The sequence below is a fragment of the Coloeus monedula genome, assembly GCF_965178545.1.
Source record: "Coloeus monedula genome assembly, chromosome: 27".
NCBI classification, from domain to species: domain Eukaryota; kingdom Metazoa; phylum Chordata; class Aves; order Passeriformes; family Corvidae; genus Coloeus; species Coloeus monedula.
In genome coordinates, this window is record NC_138807.1 from 1,512,840 (window position 1) to 1,522,215 (window position 9,376).

Consider the following 9,376-nt stretch of genomic DNA (forward strand, 5'->3'; position numbering starts at 1 on the left):
TCCTAGACATGAAGCCTTAAGTAGGAAATAAAACATTCACACATATCCTTCCCAAGCAGCAATTACCCACTTGCTCACAACTAGTTACCAAAGCAGAACTCTGCTCTAATTCACCCCCTCACTTTTCCAACCAGGTGCAAACCAAACACACAGGGAACTGCTCAGGCTCTGGATTCACCTATGGACCTGAATTATTTCACCTGAACCCACAATCATAAAACCTGCCTCTCCCCTCATGATCCAGCAAAGGCTCAGTGAGCAGGAGCCAAGGTAAGTCTCAGCAGTGACACAGCCGAGCAGCAGAGAACAGGAACAACCTGGTGAGTCCCACTGCTCAGGGTGAACACCACACATCCCCCAGCAGCTCTACTGGGGCATTAATCCCCCAAAACTGGCAGATATAAAACAACCAGAGACACAAGAACCCTGCAAATGGGCAGATATCAACAACCAGGACTCCTCTTCCGTTGTCCATCGTACCCTCAAAGCAACCACAGATGAAAAAAGAGCACCCACCAGGAACATCTGCTGCTGCTGCCAGCGCCAAAAGCCACACGATTCCACCTACTCTGAACTGGGCTGGGGACAAGGACCACCACATCCTGGTCCCCAAAGCAAATGGCCCTGTAACAACACCCTGTTTTGTAAGGAAGAACCCAGGGCTGGGTGCCTGTACCGACACAGCTGTGGCAGTGAGTCCTGGGCAGAGAGAAACCCCTCCTGTGGGCACAGCTCACGGGGCTGCCCCGGCTGTACAGCCCTGATGCTCCCAGCAGCCACACACAGCAGGTAAGCTCTGCCTTCCTCACCAAACCACCCTCCAGCTGGATTTCACCTGCAACCATCAGGAACACATTGCTTTAACCCAGGATTACAAAGATAGCTCTGAGGAGGAGATCGATTCAGTGACAACCCCCACAACTCCTTGGCTGGCTCTGGACAGCAAACAGCCATGCCCATCATCACTGCAGTGCCAGCACTGACTTCACCTGAGAAGTGTGTTAAACTGTCAACAGCAGATTTCTGATGTGCACAATTCATTCTCATCACTACATCCTTACCCTACACGACACTCGCTTCCTTCATCTCCCACCCCCGTGAGGAAAACCACCAAATTGCTCAGCTGGTTCCCTGTCAGAATAAGCAAGGCAGGATGGTTCAGATCAGCACAAACCCGTGTCACAGGGCTTGGGCCTCTCCATCTATTCCCTTGTAAGCAGAAAGAGCTCAACAGCAGTGCCACATGCTGCACCTGGGAATGGGACACCCAAAAAGCTTCTCTACTCCAGCTTCTTTGGGAGAAAGAAATCACTATCTGCCCATTCTGAGCCTCCTATGTCACCTGTGTGACCAACCCCTGAACAACAGATGCATCGAGATTTTGAACTTCTCATCAACAGCCTTCCACTGCATTTTCATAAACAAACATGTGACAATATTGACAGCAGATTGCCAAATCCTGTCCTGGAAGGATTTCCCCACTCCCAGCATTGTGCACCCCCCAGCCAAAGGATACAGACTGGTGGCACACACAGAAATAAATGGACCCCCCCAGCAAGAAGCTCTTCTGGAGAGCTTCAGTCCTGTGTCACAAGATGCTACAAAGCACATGACTGAGCCTACAGGACTCACATGGACTCTCCTACTCCCACAGGCCCCGAACAATTTGCACCCAAAGCTCCCTCTCACAGCTGTGTCGTAGCTCCACACACCTGGCTCCTGAATGTGTCTGTGCACTCCTCTGCATCACGCTCGACCTATGCCCTGGGCAAGAGCATTTACACTCCTTCTGCCTCTCCAAAACCTCCCCTCAAACAGGAGAGCAGGAACAGGGAAGCCAGGGAACAGCTACAGCATCTCTCCACTATTTCCAGCAGAGGATGCCATAGCACATATGTAATACTTCAACATAGGCAGATGCCAAACATATGTCCCAAAGATCTGGGAAATCAGTCATATCCCACCAGCTGAAAACCTCCTGCTTACCCTTCCATGCTGCCTTCCTTCTTTAAAGCAACTGCCACCCTAAATTTCCTGTATCTGTAACTACCAAAGTTTATTTAGTGGTATCCAACACCCTATCAAATGCTTTACAAAAGTCCAGGTAAATGGGATTACTAAATTTTAAAAATCTATTTACTTATTATTCTTAAAGAAAGCCACCAAATTTATTATTCTGTGACAGAATGTATTTGAACATTTTCACTTAGCTCTGTACCTTCAAATTCTGTTATTCAGAATTTGAAGCATATGGCTTTAGAGTAGCTTTTTAGGCCATGGTGGGATGGAGCCTCCTCAGTTCAGAGCCCCTTGGAAGAAGGTGCCACAGCCTTCATTCCCTGCTTCATCACTCTGCAGGGGTAAGTGTCCTGTCTATGGAAACACATGGTGCAGCACAGAGATCAGTTTAACAGGGTTGTACCAGCCCATGCCATACACCCCTAACACACATTTCTCTGTGATGAGCCATTTTCCACACAAGTCACTGCCAGGAGGGACAAGTTAATGTACCTCCTACCAGAACTCTCGTGCTAATGATGCACTTACGTTCAAGTTCACATCTCTCCTGGCTTTAGCACAGCCATTCCCCTGCAGGTCCTTGCACTTCCATTGCCCTTCTGTCACCAACATGTCATCTTCTCCCTTCAGCTGAACACGGAGCTGCTTCCTTCCCCACTTCACAGCTTACAGATAGCTCCTCTCCTTCCTGACCTTTGACAAGTACCTTTGGTTACTCACCAGTCCTCCACTACTCCATTTACTCTGATTTTAATACCTTGGGCTGGATTTTTGCCAGTGCAGGTTTTTTGGCTTTTGCCAGGAACATGGACTGACGATTGTACCAGCAGTTTTGACTAAGAAGTGACTCCAACTGTCCCTCAGATCCATAGTACACCCTCTAGTCTAGCTGGCTTCCCAGAATAATTAATTCCTCCAGTTTCCTTGAGCCTCCAACTGACCCCAAGAACAACCCAGTGCACTTTTTGATGAAAGTGCCATATTACACAGCCCCAGCTCAGCTGCCTGATCCCACCCTTTAACTGCCCCTTTAGCGTGCCTGGAATGTGCATCCCTGTGGGACTACAGGGGAACCAGATCCAAGAACTGACCCAGATTTAAAGGAACTACTGGTAAGACTTATCTTTCTTTTAATTAAAGTAAGTCCTAACAACAGCTTTATCAGCACAAATAAGATGATGGTGGAGGGTTGGTGTAAGATGCTGGAGACTGGAGCAACACCAGCACCTAAAACATAACCAGAGCTCACCTCTGGAGCCTCATTTACATCTACAAAGACATTTGATGATTATTATTATTATCATTATGGGTAGCTTTTTAGGACCTCAATATCTAAAAATCTTCTAATACAAAAACATTTATGAAGCTGTACCATAACATTATTTTACCATGTAACATTATTTTAATAACCTATTAAGCTTCCATACAGGATAAAAATGCAGCCATTGCAAGCAATTCCTCCTCCGTCTCCAAAAAGGAACAGCAGATGGACAGTGCTTGGCTGACACCTCAGTCAGCAGCACTTCCCCACAGGCCCTACTGCCTCCCAGCTGCAGCACATAAACTACAAAACACCAAAGTATTTCTGAGCAAAACCACTTCATCCCTGTCCACGTTAGGACATCACACCTCTTTTCCTCTTGTTTGTGCAGCAAACTAAGCAAACCTTTTGTTAGGACTAGGTGCTGCTCACTGCCCCCACTGAACAAAGGGCTGACACAGCTCCTATCAACCAATTCCCTACCCCGTGCTGACCCCAACGCTCCCACAGGGATCCTTCCTGTCACGTTTCACAAATTATGTCAAGCTGCCTTAATCTCACCAATTCAACAAGTCTGTCCCGTTCTTATTTTATTCCTTCTTGGATACAACCAGCTCTCATTATTCCCTCACCCAAACCCAGAGTGGGTAATGACAAAGAAGCTGGACATCGGATTCCACAGAGTGGACACTAGAGATGTTCTTCTGTAACGTCAGGATTCGTCATATGAATGCAGAAAGACCAAAATCAGGGCAAATATTCCATTGCAAACATTCATTCTTCGAGGCCCCCAGCAATCCAACAGGACATGAGGCTCACATGTGCCCAGCTGAGCACAGAGCACCAAGATCAGGAGGGAAGCACAAAGCTTCTCAACCAGTTTCCACTTTACAGCTCTTGCTCTGCCTTTGAGCATCACTGTGTTTAAGTAAGATAGGATGCAAATCAGGGCAGCCAGGATGTTCTCCAGGAACTATTAGTGTTGGAGGCACCACTGCCCTGGAATTAAACACCTCGTGCAAGTCCTCATGAGCTACCTGAGTGACTGAACAAGGCACAGACATCACAGTGAGTCAAACCTCAAACCTGAACTTTGTGCTGTTCAGAAAAGCAGCTCTGAACACACTGGGACAAGGCTTTGCTGTGCTTTATCTAAAAAAGCATGAGCAGCCCCGATGTCCCTCCAGGAATCCAGTGGTGGGGGTAGAGGGGCCCAGCCATGCACCCTGGGCTATCATGCCGTGTGCCGTGGCATGCGCAGTCAGTCACTGCCATCTCTCTAGAACCACAGTCCTTCTTGCAGCTGAATTGTCTTCCTTCCTCCAGTCCTGCAGTAAGAAAGGATTAAAACATTAAGGCCCATGAAATACAGTAAAAACAGAACGGGGAAAATACAGAGTAAAGGTGGCTTAAAACAAAATCACTGATTTCCGAAGTCACTGACTCCCATGGAGTGACAGCACTGCATCTCACAGGGAGAAGGGAACGGGAGGTGTCCCCTGAGCAGCAGTGATATGGTACAGTACAGGACCACTGCTGAAAAATATTAAGACACAATATACAGATACAGCTGTTTTCTAGAGTTAGAAAAATGTGCATGTGAAATACTTTCCAAGACGGACATTAATTTTCTTAAACCCTCCACAGCACACTCCTCAGATCACTGTACAGTTGTGACCAATGCCTTAGAAAGCTTCATATCATCTTAAGGACATACATTCCTGCATGAATTACCTCTGCACTGTGCAGGATGTGGGACAGTGCAGATGTGCCATTCCCCATGTGCTATATATAGCATCTACACAGCAGAGACACAGCAGGAACACGCACAACTGACAGGTCTGTGTATGTAAACAATGCATAAATACAGCCTACATGTGCTTCACTACACACAGGTATTACAGGTGTGTATGCCCACGCACAAACATATATGCACCCTGCCTCCTGAAAGATGTAAAGCAGAAGGAACCACCTGGGACAGAAAGGTAAAGCAGGATACATGGTCACAAAAGTGTTTCATCACAAATTCTGCAAGTCTGGTCAGACCAAGACCAAAGCCCTCCATGCCAGGACTGAGAAGCACACGAGCTACTTACCACAGCTGTTCATGGGGTACAGGACAGCCCTGGAGTCCTGCCAGTGCCAGTGCCTGCTCCTCCTGTGACAGCGGAGCTGGAGCCCATGGCAGCAAACAGCTCAGCACAGCTGACACTGCCCCAACTCTGCTCCCAAGCCAAACCACTCCTGCTCTGCTCTCCTCTAAGAGCCTTCTCTTAGGGCAGAATCTGTTCCAACACATTCCAACAGTAGGTTTAACAGGTTTGTTAAAGTAGGTTTAACAGCTCCTCTGATCCCTACTCTGAGAACACAGGAAGCTTCAAACTTACTTGTATTAAACTCAGTTCTTTGTAAGCTTTAGTTTGAGCACATGCTCTTTTATAAGCATGGAGCTCCAGCCCTGCAGGGAGAAATCAATCCATTCTGGAAAGTTCAACATTTAGAACATTATAAACAACATTTACAATTCAAATAAAGAAAGTCTGCATTTTAACTGTGCCAAATTTGGTTTAAATTAATTTTGTTGCAATGAAGTATTATTTGCCAATGAGATGTTAGTACAAGTTATGTTCTGACAAACTAGATTCCGAGTCCCATTTTGCTCATCACTGTTTCTACACATAAACACTTAAAAAAAAAGACAAAAAAAGAAAGTGTGTCACAGTGCAAAGAGCAAAACATCATGATTTATTCACCTTCATTAAGCTGCACAGGTAACACACACACACATAAAACCAGTCCCAAACGTTCCACTTCCCCTTCCTGCTGTCAGTACAGGATGGAAGGAGAGGACAGTTTAGGGAAAAGAAAGGCAGTTTCAAAAATCAGGACTCTAAAGATGAGGAGATATTCGGGGAACAGGCAGGGTCCCTCTGACACTGAGCTACTGCTGAGCTGGGGAAGCATGAAGGGAATGACGGGAGGGGGGATGGCAGCCAGGCTTTCCTTAAATAGCTGCTCACTGCCACTGCTGGGACAGAATCCAGAGCACCGTTAGCATGACCTTGCACATTTCTTACGGTCATATTCGTCTTTTTTTTTTTTTAAAGGATAGGAAATACAGAGAAAACGATTCAGACATCCTTCTCCAATGTGTCAGTTTAACACCTTTTTTCTCCCCCCCTCCCCCTTTCACTGTTCTGGAAATGAAGAGGGTGAAATTTGGAAGCAGGATACCAAAACAGCAGAGCAAGGAGGGGGAACAGTCAAAAGCCAGGGAGTCTGTCAGGAATTCTGCAAAACCAGAGTCTCTGCCTGGGGGTTAATGGGTCTACACTAAGTTTTTTTGTTTGCTTTTTTAAAAAGAGCCATTTCTGAGGGGCTCGAACTTCACATGGCCATGTCTGTTATTAAGCTTTTTGGAATTAAACACATTTTTTCCCCTCATGATTTTTCACAGAAGAAAAACATGGAAAATACAACAGTGGTCAAAATAAACACGAGCAAAGCAAACTACATGGGATGAACTCTGGTGGGAGCAAGAATGGAGAAGGTGTTCCAGCTCCACGCAAAGGGAAACCCAGGAAAGGTCTAAATCCTGATGAAGCATTCCTCAGTGCACCAGATGCTGAACATTCAACAATCCACTGATATACTGGTAGGACAGAAAATTCTCACTTCTGCTCTTTACCAATTTAGCACAATGAATAATTCCATATGGTGAATAGTGCTGAACTGAGAAATTCCCATCACAGAAAAAATAACTGCAAATCAAAAACTCCTGAGTTGAAAGAGATCCTGAGCTGAGGCAGCACTGCCACACATTCTATGACATCATACATGAAACACTATTTATATTTCTTGTTCCACATCTTATTTTTCACAGTAAGCCATTAAGAGAAAAATCAGAGGCAACATCTCAAAGATACAACAATTAGCCCAGCTCTGAGAGGGATTATTTCTGTGACTAAAGGACAGGAAGCACCTGCTGAAACGCAGCAGAACAGACTTCACCTTACCAAAACTAAAAGTTTGTGTTGGTGAAGAAGGGACTAAGACTGGAACACAGTGTGTGCAGAGCCAGCAGGGTTTTATGTGTTCCTTCAACCAAAAGGATGCGGTTTCAGAAGCATTTTCTGAAAAACCCCTTACAGAACCGCCCCCAGGGTGTTACCTGGGGGTGTCTGTCCTGCCCCAGCCTCACCCGAGGAACCAGGGAGCCTGCCCTGCACTGATGGTCCCTTCTCATGGAATTACAGCTGTTAGGTTGGAAAAGCCCTCTAAGGTAGGTAATGAAGTCCAACCATCAACCTGACACCACCAGTGGCCCGTGACCCCACGTGCCACACCCACACGTTGTTTGAACACTTCCAGGGACGGTGACTCCACCACTGCCCTGGGCAGCCGGTGCCAGGGCTGGACAACCCTGGCACAACTTGCAGAAAGTCTTCATCCAACCTAAACCTCCATTATGCCAACTTGAGGTTGTTTCCCCAAGAGCTCCCTGAAGAAGTCTCACTACACATTTCTGAGTAACAGCATAGCTGGGCTTTGGGTTTGGTTTAATCAGGAAGGAAAAGGTAAGATAAAGACGATGACTTTTTTCCCTGAAAAATAAAAAGGAAGCTAAGCCCCTTCTTTTAATTCCATCTTTCTAACAAGGCCACAAGTTACAAAATCTTTAGTGGAGGAACCTTGATTGGCCTATTCCTGAACACAGCTCAGATTCTTCTGAAAACATGTCAAATTCCAAACTGCACAATAATAATCCAATTCCTGCAGGGAAAAAAAGACAAAATATGAGCAATTAAGTAAAAGCCTAATTCTATTTTGAAGTACATCACCCTTCACCAGGGCTCAAGTAAAAGCATCCCAAGTATGTTCCAAACAAGTGCTCAACAAAACTAACCATGAACATGTGACAAAAGTACAAAACTCCTTTGCATTATTAACATAGATAATGTCATTTAAGTCTTAACACCAGTGTAAAATATCTATGAGTTGTTTCATTTAATTTTGAAAATCCACATAGAAAACAATGTTCATAACTCCATCCACAGGATTCTACAAAGCTGCTGCTTCATCAACAAATCTTTGAACTGTTTCAATATGAAAAATTCCATTTTTTCAAACTGCTCAAAAATCATTGCAGAGAATTTCCAAGCACTTGAATTGAAGCACAACCAAAGTATGAACTTGATACATTTCTGCAGTTATTTCTAAAATATGTTAATTTACATAAATCATCTCAAAATAACACAATGGGATTCAACTTCATTTTAGACATTTGGAAAGCAGTGTCATACTTTATTTAAAGTAAACCCATGTAAAAACAAAGTTTAAATGAAAATGGTACCTGAAAAATAAATTATTTGATATAAAACAAATCAATAACTTAAAAACACACTAAATATACAAAATGTGTAACCATATACTGTACAGTATGGAAAGCAATTGATAAAACCTTCTGTCCCACAAACAGATTAATTTATAAACAAAAGATTACATAAGTTAAAGGAAAGGAAATCAATAAAAAGACTAGAAGTACAGTATTATTCAAATTACTCATCAAATAAAGGTTTATCCCAACTTATGTTTCAAACGTCTCAAGTCATTTTCTTCTCAATGACCAAGTGAAAAAGTTCAGCCATACCACTAAAACCTTGCTCAAAAATGTTTAAAAATAAGGAACAACAGTAGAAGAATACTGAGATTCTAAAATGTGAACACAGAAGCAATTTTCCAAGGTTTCAGGTGGCAGTTCTACCATTACTGTTTTCCCATCATTAGCAACAAAAGAGAATTTCAGTGCTGAAAAGTCCACTCAACAGAAAAATATTTCTAAACCTTTGTTGCTGTTTGATCGAGTGTGATCTAGAAGGAATCACCAGGGTTGAACGTCAAACCCACTCACAGGGTGGAGGGTTATGCTTTAGAGATCATAAAGTCTTTGACTGATTTTAAATGATGAAGGAGGAGAAAGCAACACTTTGAATTTGGTTTTGTTTGACTACATGAGACTACTACAAAAAGCAACCACCGGAACGATGCCATACCTGATCAACCTAGGAGTGGACACTTAGAAATTAACGCTGATTT